We start from the raw sequence: 12,632 nt of genomic DNA, 5'->3' as shown, positions 1-12,632 counted from the left end.
TGTTTGAGAAAAACGCCTGGTCAGAGCGATTTAGGACATAATGTATGTTAATAGTACGTAAGGTCTTATAGCTTAAACCTCATATAAAAAGTTACGGAATAGTTTTTTAGGCACTTTAATCTCGCAACTAAGAAGATCTCTTCCGTATCATATCCAAAAATTTCACCATAGTAATGCCAATATATCATTGGCTTTTATAATAGCTTCAATTGGCAATTGATAGCAACGACGGGTCTATCAAAGAAGCTTGAATTTTAGCCTAACGAAAATTGCAAGATTACAAAGAGTTGTCCGTTACGGAAGCAAACTGGATTGCTGTAGGTAAAAGTAATTTAGTGTCTTTCAGAGCTAGAGCGCGTATGTAAAAACAGATAAAAAAGTAACATTTATTCGAGGAATTTTTTTTCGCGAGACTTTGGGAAACTTGTAGATAAGAGTAAAACGGTTACAATTACGCCGGTGTGATTGTTTAAAATAGTCTTAGCCATTCGCAATATTTTATAACAAAGGCTTTTACAAAGGAACGCCTACGAGTGAGCTGGTACATTGAAATGAAAATTGCAACGAATACAATACGAAACAGAGTTAAAAGAGGGCGATACTTTGAGAGAAGAGAAATTTAGTGGAAATAAAGCCTTCGAGAATCGAGACGAAGAAATAACTTAAGTACTTATTTATTTTAATTTGACTAGTGAAATCGGTTAAAAGTTAGCGTCATTAAAGCTCATTTTAGAATTTTAGGTTATATACTTGTCAGACTCAATTTATACATTACAGATCTCAGCGGACGAAATGTCAATTCAATGAAATATACAACTAAACTAGCCAACCACTCGATGTATCTATATTAAGATAATACAAAACGTCAGAATAAAACAGGGAAATACCCGAACAAGTAAGTGTTCCTTTGGGAGAGATGGGCCTTTCAACCATCAAAACGCCCACATCTGGTGTTATGAAAATCCTCACTGGGTTTTTCCTCACCATCATCAACAACAACTCCAACTGAATGTTTAGGTGGGTTTGCTCGGGGATCACGTTATTGGCCCATTTTTCCTTCCAGCTCGTCTTAATAGACAACGGTACTTCGCGCTTTTGCAGAACGAAATAGCAGACGCTTTAGAAGATATTCCGCTGGAAGCTTACAGACGGATGTGGTACCAACATGACGGCGCACCACGCCACGTACCTAGCTGTGTAGTGGAGCATCTTAACAACGAGTTTCCTCAGCGTTTGGTTGTCAGGAACGGTCACGTTCGATGGCCTGCGAGGTCTCCGGACCTAACTCCGATGGACCTTTTCTTGTGAGGGTTCATCAAAGCACAAGTTTACCGTTGAGAATAACGAAGATTTGCGTCACCGAATCATTGCAGCCTTCGAACTTGTCACTCCTGATATGATCAGACGCTCGTTTCAAAACATGCTTCATCATGCCCAAACATGTATAGCGGCAAACGGAGGTATCATAGAACCTCACTTGTAAAATTCTTATGTTTATTCGAATTAAATGTTCAATTAAATCTTTAAGACATTTCTTTCATTTACGTACAAAAATGCGAAGGCTATTGGCCCCTGTGGATAGCTTGTTTTTTCCCGTGAAAAGTGTTCTTTTCCAATGAAACCGAGTTCTTTGAACATTTTCGACAGCACTATACGACTTTCTCATTGAAAATTTTTTTCTAGCACCTACCGGTGAAAAAATATTTTTTACAAAAACCCGAAATTATTTCCAATTTTTCTGAAATATAAGGATTTAAAGCGATCCCACACTAGAAATAATACCCTAAAAACTCCGCAACTCTGTCTCTTGCAGTTTTTGAAAAAAATACCCAGTCAGAGAAATTCAAAACACCATGCATATAAGCCGTTTTAATTCATGCTTATTCTAGGTTTCTACGTAAAATATGTTGGAAGCATATAATTTGAAACCCTTTATAGTTATTCTCTATACCGAAAATTCAAACACCTGCAACCAATTTTATTATGTTAAAATACATAGCCATTGAGTCCTGCCCCGAGTTACATTTTCATAGCTAGGGGGCATCTACGAATCAAATTCCGGGGCGGTTTTCGCTATTCGGGAAGGTTGGGAGAAAAGGAAAGGTGGTGGAAGCATAGCTTTGAAAGTGCTAAATCCCCAAAACCCTGCTTAAATACGCCATTGTTTTTTAGAAGTAAGCAAAGGTCTTGCAAAAAGAGTCACATAAGGAGCCCCTAAAAGAGTTTCGTGGGGGGCCCCGAGGACCTTAGTTACACCACTGATTATCACCAGTCTCAGTATTACCCAAAGTTTTGTAGATTTTTCTTCCAATAGAGCCAAGAGCATGTAGAAAATGAGCTACTTGAATAGGGACTGGATCCTTACTAAGTTTTACAGCTGTGGCCTAAATGGTGAAGCTTTCTTTGTAGTCTTCCCATGCTGTGGCAGGGTCTGGTCCGTGATTAAAATTGTCAAGACCTTTGATACTGGCCGTTGTCGAATGAGTTGATTGTGTCATCTTTAAAGACGCCGAATTTGGCGGGAAGCAAGGCTTAGCATTTAATCATACATGTAGGAGATCGTTGGTCTGCCCTTAGAAATATAGGCAGGCGGTATTTATAGTGGGAACTAGGCGGGAAATTGTCACGTGTTCTTACAGTTATTAACGCTCGTAGTTAAGCGCCATCTAGGCATATACAACAACTCTCTCTTTTTTTTAGATATTTAGTCTTGTAGGTTTCTTGACTTCACGGCCTGAACGTGTTGTCCGAGTTCCTTCAATCGTGGATTCATGTTGGTTTGACGCAGATTGGTTTCGTGAAAAAGGAGGGCATGTCGGTAGAAATGGTGAAACCGGAATCTGTTCGGTGGTTAAAGGAAGGACATTCCCTTTGTGTGGTTGCGACGTCTGATAAGTTCGAGGACTCCCCTTTGAAGGATCTGGCTGGTCAGTTGAGCATGGACGGGCTCCTATCGTGCTGGGAAGTGCGTTAGTTTTAGCTGGCAGGGAAGCTGGAGGCAGCTCTCGACGGTCTTCCTCTATCTGGTTGTTTCGGTTCTGCATTGGTATTCGTGGCCGGCAAGATGGTGATGTGGACAAAGGTACCTGACCATGGGCACCAATGGCCTGATTGGGGTTAGGTGCAGTGTTCTCCTTGTTTAACGGAAGCATCATAAAAGATGGATTATGGTTGTCTTCCCATCGGCCATATGAGGACAATGTTGGTTGCTGGTATGACGCCCTCGACAATGTGGGTTGCACAGTGCCACAAGCGCCAAGTTCAGGATATCGTAGCTGCGACGGTCCGCGTCTCAAGTGAATCCTTGTCCTTCGTAAGATTGCCCCAGATTCAGTCCTGATGACGTAGGAGTGTGGCTCCTCTGCCATCTTTACGATTCGTGCAGGTTCCCAAAGTCTATGTGAAGCCTGATAGTATACGCTGTCTCCTACTTTCAGGTGAAGTGGAGTAGGATGTCGCTGACTTTCTACGACTTTGATCACAGACTGGTGTCTGTGATTCAGTTGTTCCCTGATATGACCGATTGAGGTAGTATTGTTCGTTCGGAGCTGGCGTCCCATAAGCATCTGCGCCGGTGTGGGAAGTTTACCCACAGGAGTGATCCTGTATTCTAGGAGGACATACTGTAGGTCATGGCCTTCCCTTCGTGCCTTCGTCAGGAGGTTCTTGATGGTCTGCACGGATCGCTCGGCCATACCATTCGATCTGGGATAGTTAGGGCTGCTGGTAATATGGTTAACGCCCCATCTTAGTAAAAAATCTTTAAATTTGTATGACGAGAATGGAGGACCGTTATCGGTAATTAATCGTTGGAGTGCACCATACCTTGCAAAGTGAGGTTTTAGGAAATTTATTACTGAGTCAGCCGTAGTTGTTCGTAGCTCTTGCGCTTCTATAAACTTCGAGAATTGCCAAGTTGAAAAAGGTCCGTCGCTACCGCTTCCCAGGGAAGAGAGGGAACTTGATGTGGGTGAACCGGAATCTTGAAGTTTGCTGGATCACGAGTACGGCAAATTTGACAATCCTTGATGAATCTAGTAATATCCTCTGCAATCTGAGGCCAGAATACGTGTAGCCGGGCCTTCGCGAGACAAGCAGTTATATCTTGATGGACCGAGTGTAATTGCTTCATCACGTCCGGTCGCATAAGGGGGGGTATGACCAAGCGTGTGCCCCGATAGATGATACCATTCTGTTCATGCAATTCCTCCTGGTATGGCCAGTAAGGGGAAACCTCTGCTGGAACCCGTTTTTGTGATGATGGCCAGCCGTTGTAAATGTACGCCAAGATCGTCTGGTAGGTCGAATCATCCTTTATTGCTTGTTGGAGTGCAGAATATTTCGCGTCCGAAAGAGATGTAAGGGTGTGTATTGTAACGTAGGGCCCCTCCATCTCCGTGGTGTTAAACATCTTGTGTGCCAAAGGTGCACGTGAAAGGGTGTCGGCTATCTTCAGCTTAGATCCTGGGACACATGTCAAAGTGAAGTTAAAATGCAATAGGCGCATTACCATTCTTTGCAGGCGTGGTGGGAGTAAGTGTAGTGGTTTATGGACTATTGCTGTTAGGGGCTTGTGGTCCTTTTCAATGTCCACATGTCTCCCCATGATGTAGTACTGAAACTTTTCGCACGCATAGACAAGTCCAAGGAGTTCACGCTCAATCTGAGCATATCGCCGCTGGGTGTCGGTGAAGGTTGTTGATGCATACTCAACTGGTCTATCGTCTTGTAGGAGAGCAGCACCAATACCATCCGAACTAGCATCAACGGTAATCCTACAGCGTTTCCCAAGGTTGAAGGCGGCAAGGACAGGAGCTGAAGAGAGTAAGTGTTTTAGAGTATCATATGTTACTTGTAGGTTGGCGGTCCATAGAAACTCCTTGTCCTTTTTTAGTAAGTCTCGTATAATTCACCATACCCAGGAAACGCTGAAGTACACGCTTATCTTGAGGGGAGGTAGTTCAGTTATCACCCTGACCCGGTCTGGATCAATCTCTATCTGCTCTGGGCTGATGATATGTCCCAAGTATTTAAACTTGGAGACTGCTAGATAGAGCTTCTTCTTACTGAACGTCAGACCAGATGCTCGTGCTCGTTCAAGATCAGCAGTAAGAACTTGGGCGTGGTGTAGATCATCTTTCGCCCTCAGTAAAAAGTCGTCGGTGGAGATGTGTGTATCTGGAAACTCATGTCTAGGAAAAAGGGTATGCATCTCTTCTAGAAAAACTTCAGACGCCGTACTGATGACGTAGTGCATGCGAAGGTAGCGAAATGTTCCAAATGGAGTGGCAAAGGTGCATAAGAAGGAGCTTTGCTCAGTTAATTTCACCTGCCAAAAGGCACTCTTTGCGTCAAGAACAGTGAATAATCGGCTTCCATGAAGTTCGGAAAAAATCTCTTGACCTGTCGGCGCTGGAAAGTGTTTCCGTTTTATGGCAGGGTTGAGCTTACGTGGTTCGAGGCAAATAGGAATTCCTCCATTGGGCTTTCTCTCAACGACTATGGGATGGACCCAATCAGTGGGCTCGGTGACTAGAGCAATGATACCATCTTTAAGCATTTGTTGTAGTTCAACGTAAACTGGTTGATAGAGAGCCTGTGGAATTTTATGAGATACAGAGACATGAGGCGTTGCATTGGGTTTAAGATCTATATGATACTCAACAGGAAGACACCCAACACGGTCAAAGACATCGTCATATTGTTGGATAATGTCGGTGGGTTTCTTGTGTGCTTGTAATTCAGAGGTTGCAAGGGGCTGTGGGATGAAAATCTTTCTCATACAAAAAACTCCAAGGAGATCGTATCAGCAAAGGAGGTACACATCATGTCAATACTTCCCAAGATCGGTACGGTGTGGCCAGTATAGGCAATAATACGACGAGATGATGGCTTCAGAGGTGGTTTTCGTGGTAATGCATCATAGATGTGTCCAGGAATTATATTGACTTGAGATCCAGTATTTAGTTTGAAATGAATTGGGTAATTGTTAATAATGACCCGTTCATACCATTCGTCGTTGATTGGAGACTTTTGAAGTCCGTTAGTGACGCTGCATATGGTGGTGAGCATATATAATGAGAAGTCGTAGGATTCGGGGGGTGAAGAAGCAGGTAGTTCCAGAAAATAACCATCCGGGTGCCGGGTGCTTGTTTGAAAAGTAGTGTGGCTGTCTTCATGAGGTATCGAATGTGGGAAGGTCGGAGCATCTAAGAGATGAGTATTAGATGACCTGCTTCGACATAAATTCGCCCAGTGTCCCCGACGAGAGCAGTTGTGACACAAAGAGGCAGCGGCCGGGCACCGCGCTTGAGGAGAGTGGAGTAGTCCACAGTTCAGACAAGTATTTCGCGAGAAACGAGAGGAAGATCTCCCAAAAGTTCCTTGCGACGCATGACTTCGTGGCTTGGAAACGTGGTGGTCATGAGGTCCTAGATTCGGGCGGAGACCATGAGATGAACGGTGAGACTGGGAACGACACGTCTGAGAGGAAGAGCGTCTGGAGAGCGTGTGTACATTGGCAGTTGTTCCTACAGAAGACGGCAAGGTATCGACCAATCCTGCGTGCGTAGCCGACGTCTCCTCAGCTTGATATATGGCAATGGCTTGGGTTAGAGTGAGATTCCGATGCGAAAACCAGGTTTTACGAAGAGCAGCGTTGTGTACCCCAGCAAGTATCTGATAGCGAAGCAGAGAGTCAGTTCTGTTTCCAAAGTCACACTTCGGGGCCTGGGAACGGAGATCTGTCAAAAACTCATCAAAAGGTTGGTGTTGTTTCTGTCGAGTGTGGAAAAATGCATGTCGATGTGAATCCGGATTGTTATACGGCTCATAATGGTGGTCGAAAGCAGAATAAACTTCTTCTAAAGAGGGTACCGTGCGTCCAGCAGGGAAAGGTATAGTAAGAGAGTCATAGACCATCTGCCCCAGCAGACCAAGAGTGTACAAAAAGACTGCAACTTGCGTTTCAGCCGTTTCATCACTGATTTTCGATGCTGTGGCGAACAACTTAAAGGTATTACGATACGCCGTCCATGCAGCAGCCGGATTAGAGGTCCCAGGATCAAAATGGTCAGGTCCACGGAAGCGGGCAGTGGCAGGACAGCAAAAGAGAACCGTTTGGTTAGGCAAAGTATACAGGTAGAGGCAGCATGGGTGAAACTTCTGAAACCATGTTGTAGGTCTTATTAAGGCAGCAGTCGTTATATAAAAGAATGGTTAAGGCTTTATTTACATTTAATCATACATGAAGGAGATCGTTGGTCTGCCCTTAGAAATATAGGCAGGCGGTATTTATAGTGGGAACTAGGCGGGAAGTTGTCACGTGTTCTTACAGTTATTAACGCTCGTAGTTTAGCGCCATCTAGGCATATATAACATTAGAGAGGAATGGATTCGAATAAAGTTGTCACCATGTTATATTTGTTTAAATTCATTAAAAACTAGAATATAATTTCAGCATTATTCTTTAACACTTTTTTACTTATCTCTAGTCATGAGACTACTTAGTCCTTTTCATGTACATCTATCTCTGACCTCTAGCGGGGAGATTTATAATTACATTCATAAACAACAATACTGTCAAAGGTACGGCAGTGTACACTCTGTTCGAAAAGTCTTCGGCCGTCGTGATTTTTGCACTAAAGTAACTTTTTCTCGAAATCTATAGTAGGTACGACGGGGGAAGCATTGACTTGTTTTATTTAAAAAATATTTTCTCTCATAACCTTTTTTTATTTTTCGCAAAACATGCAAATACAGGGGTGAAACGCAAAATGTCGTTTTCGACAACTTTTTAAATATTATGGATACGAACCTGAAATATGCATTTTTGGAATCAGAGGGGTTGATTCATATTTAGAAAGTATAATTTTTTGCTCACTGAGACCAACGGTTGAAAAGATATGGCGTTTGGAAGATTTTGGCAAGATTCGAAAAGTACGAAACTGCTTACATAGTCCCAATTGTCCACATTTACTAAAAACCACCGAGTTTCGACAACGTTTTACAAAAATAACTGGAAATCGTATATTAAAGGGCAACGCATGTGAGCTGGCATTTGTGTGAATATGTATGCAAAGTGCGAAATTTACGGTAAACTCTGCGTGGTCTCGCCAGTACTGAGGGGGGGGGGTGTAGGGGGTTAAAAAGCGCTTTACTTTTTCTTTATTTTGCCACAGAGCTTGCGTTGCCCTTTAAGTTTAAAAAACGCTTTGATTTCGTAGCACCCAAAGATTTGCATAGGGACTATTTTAAACCGGGTTGCGATTTAGACGCTAGAATGTCTTGTTATCAAAGCTTTTCCTTAAAAGGAAATCTTCCGTTTTAATGGATATGGTATTTACGCTTTTAGCAGTGGCGGACTGACCATAGACTGGGCCTTCCCGATGGCAGGTGCGCCCCATGATAAGTTTGGTCAGTGGGCCCCCTTAAACCTTACACAATATTCCAACCAAACTTTCAATATTAAATTATAATATCACTCAATAAAACTAAAACTGAACCTAACCCTATATTTCGGGGTAGGGTATGCCCCCCCCCCCTGGATACGCCTGTAGTATTGGATGGGCCCCCTTTGTCTCCTTTCAGTTCACATTTGTAGACCCAGTCCGCCACTGGCTTTAAGGAATTAAATGAATACGACAATTGCTTTTGGGAGAGGTATTTTAATGTTTTCGCGATGTTAGGCTTAACTAGATTTTGGATATAAAATACACACAGGTTCCAATTTTTATTTCCAAACTAAAAACTCTTTTCAAATTTGCGATCTTACGCTGGGTATTCGCGCTCTCTTTTTTAAAGTCACGCGCCCAATCTGAAAACGTTTTAAAGAGCCCACAAAAACATTACAGGTATTGTCATAAGTTAATGATACCTGTAAGTAGACAAATGGCTATGCTACCTATGGCAGATATGTTTGTCCATATTGACCTATACTATCTCCGAACTCGGTATCAATCTAGCCTTAACAACTGTAAACCAGTCCGCAGAGTGTTTTACCCCTCGTTACTATATACTTTGACTTTGGCTCGCTTTGGTACCAATAACCGAAAAAATAAACATTTTTTTCACTTAGATTTCACACCTTGGATCTTTCGGGGGGAACAATCTCGGAGTTAGAAGAATTTTGAGAAAAACATTTGAACACAAGCTTGTTTTGCAAATAAATTGGAGTGGAAATGGAGGTTTTATACCATTTTCAAACCTTAACATCAAAGATGTTATTATAGGTAAAAGTAGAATATACGTATGTTTAAAAATATATGATTTGTAATTGTCTCTCTATTTCACAGATGATGTTCGTCAAATGCACAGATTTAGAAAAGTTACTGCATTTGACATTGAAGAGACCATCAAAATATGGCTCAAACATAAAGCAGATCGTAACGGAGAAAGGAAGGTTCGAGCAACAAAGCTCAATCCCATTGGCAAGCAAACACATCGAAGAGGAAATAACGATATGGAAGAGAATCTTTCTGCTTACGATTCCAACAAAATTTTTGTATTATGCGCTAGATTATTTAAATACAAGTAGTATTTAAAAAGTTTTGTAAAGCATTTATTCATAAAAGTTATTAAAAAATGAAGAAAAATATTTTGTACAATTTTAAATAAATAAAATATTTTCAAAATGTTAACAGCATATCAAATTATTTGTTTATCTGAATAGTACGTGAAATGGAAATAAAACAGTGGAGGACATTATAATAAGCCTCTAGTTTTATTTTTGTTTCATGTATGTATTAGGTAGTGTAGGTTTCCAATATTTAATACATCAGTTTTGGGTCGGAAAAAGGTATTTATATCAAGTCGGCCCGACGTCGTTTCGGAGTCGGTTTTTCGATCTTTTAAAAGTTGGTAAAGAGTCCACGTTTTTTAGTCGGCCAACCCTTTTACCCCTAGGACATTTCGACCCACAATCCGATGGTCGGCCGACCGTCGGCCAACTTCAGTGTTTTAGTGTGTTTCGCCGACGTCGGCCCGACTCTAATTTGCTAAAGGGGAAGCAGCTGAAGCGCTTCCTAGGTATGGCTTCTTACTATCGTCGCTTTATATTTCAAGTCCGTTAAATCATTTTACATAACGGAGTTACGTGGAATTGGTCGTCTGACCAAGAACATGCCTTTACTACTATCAAGAACAAATTGTCAACAGCTCCTATTCTTTCATCTCCCGATTATAATCACCCCTTTGTAATTTATTGCGATGCTTCCAATTCGGGCTTTGGGGCAGTCTTGGCCCAAATTATAAATAATAAAAAGGACGTTATTCAGTACGCTAGTCGTTCTCTAAGCGAGATCGAGCGCCGGTATTCAACCACTGAACGGGAATGCCTTGGCGTCGTATGGTCGGTAGAAAAGTTTAGACCATATATTGAGGGGTCCCAGTTTGAAATCTTAACGGAACACAGTGCACTGCGCTGGCTTCTCACAGCTCCCGATCCGACTGGCTAATTCGCCCGTTGGAATGCCCGTCTCCAAGCATTTAATTTTAGTGTTAATCACATTGCTGGAAAAGATAATGTCGTAGCCGACGCACTTTCCCGTATTCCGGAAGAGTCTGATTAAATTATGTCGGTTACTCCTGCGCCATTAGTAATATAAACCAGACCGCCCCGTCGGTCATTTTTGATAGCGAGGAGATGGTGCAGGACCAGCGGAGCGACCCTCAACTAGGTTCCCCAATTAATTATTTAGAACAAGATTTAGTTCCCTCTGACCCTGCTGTACAGAAATGGGTGGTAGACTTAGCGCCCCTCTGTGATATAAAAGATGACATTTTGTATAAAAGCGTAGGTGATAAATTTGATGTAGGGTGGGACCCTTTTAAAATCCTTGTTCCTGGATCGCTTCAGGCTAGAATTTTACATATCAGTCATGACATTCCGTCATCTGGTCACTTTGGTGTGAAGAAAACTCACAAACGTATTAGAACTCAATTTACGTGGCCAGGTCTTACGCTAGACGTTCATAAATATTGTCGATATTGCCCAGTTTGTCAGGCCCATAAAGTACCGTCCCAAAAACCGGCCGGCTTAATGAAACCTAGCGATATCCCCGAACCTTATGGGAAGTAATCTCAATAGATCTTAAAGATCCCTTTCCCCGCAGCAAACGAGGATTTAAATATATTTTAGTTGTCAGTGATTATTTAACTAAATGGGTAGAAATTTTTCCGTTACGCAACGCGACCACAACCCCAATAGTACGTCACCTATAGTTGACGATGTTTTCACCCGCTTTGGTTTACCGTCCAGTGTTGTCAGCGATAATGGCTCGGTTTTTATTTCCAAACTATTTAAAAACGTCTTTAACGTTCTAAAAATTAAACGTAGATATACCTACCTTTATCATTGTAATGTATGTTGTTATCTTGGCTCACGCTCTCAAAAGCCTACGTTCTCAGATGTCGCTATAATAGTCAAGAGTTCCTTTCCCCTCAAGTGGAGGCGAAGAAGCGCGCGGCCGGAGGCCGCCAGTGATCAGAGAGAGAGAGCGACTGAGTAAGAGACGTGAATAACCGTTAATAAAGATTTAAATATAAAGTATAATATGATTAATCATTAGTAGTTAAACAGTTATAATTAGTTATAGACAGGTATATTACAATAATCCTCAAAGTAATCTGACAGAACGATTTAATAGAATAATTGGTACCCAAATAGCGTCTTACGTCACCGGTAACCATCAAGATTGGGATCTACATGTAGGTCTCCGACAATATGCGATGGGCGTCCAAGAGTCTTCCGGTTTTTCTCCGGCTTAATTCATGTTTGGGAGGGAAATTAAAACTCCCCTAAATTTACACGCTAATAAAAATCCTGAAGAATTTTACAACAACGCCCTAAATGGCTTTCAGTCAAACGAAGCTTACATGTCAACGATCTCGTCCTACTTAAAGAGCAACGCAAGTGAGCTGGCATTTGTGTGAATATGTATGCAAAGTGCGAAATTTACGGTAAACTCTGCGTGGTCTCGCCAGTACTGAGGGGGGGGGGGTGTAGGGGGTTAAAAAGCACGTTACTTTTTCTTTATTTTGCCACAGAGTTTGCGTTGCCCTTTAAGTCAAAGATCTTCCTCCGACCTAATGGAAGCTGGACAGAATACCACGGATACATCGATCCTGGCGCAGACGGTTGTGTAAGAGCTAGCGGTCACTGTCAAGACAACTGACCGTGTGCTGCAGCGACGAATCAATAAATTATGCTTACTACCAATGGAATAATGCAATTTGAATAATTAAAATGAGATTTTAAGAACACCGGGATGTTGGATGTTCGCAACTACACGTTTTTATTATTTGAAATGTGTTTTTTAATCGCAGAGTAAGGTGATTGTTATATAAACTTTATTTTTATATTCTGATTTTCTGTATAAATATCATGGACTTTCAATTTATGGGCAGTGAGGCGAAGTAGGAGGGATGAACGCACCAGAAGTTTAGCGCGAACTCGGCTATAAAATTTCGGAAAAATGGCGGCAACACGAAGCGTAGCGGCCGCAATCTTGCCGCCATTTTTCCGAAATTTTCCCGCCGAGCGCGCGCTAAGCTTCTAACAAGGATGCTGGCGCGTTCATCCCTCCTACTTCGCCTCCCTTCCTATCCTCCTTGGATTAACTTGTTGTAAAAGA

The sequence above is a fragment of the Leiobunum rupestre genome, chromosome 4 (assembly GCF_980474605.1).
Source record: "Leiobunum rupestre chromosome 4, qqLeiRupe1.1.hap1, whole genome shotgun sequence".
Lineage (NCBI taxonomy): Eukaryota > Metazoa > Arthropoda > Arachnida > Opiliones > Sclerosomatidae > Leiobunum > Leiobunum rupestre.
Note: the sequence above shows the minus strand (reverse complement) of the source record.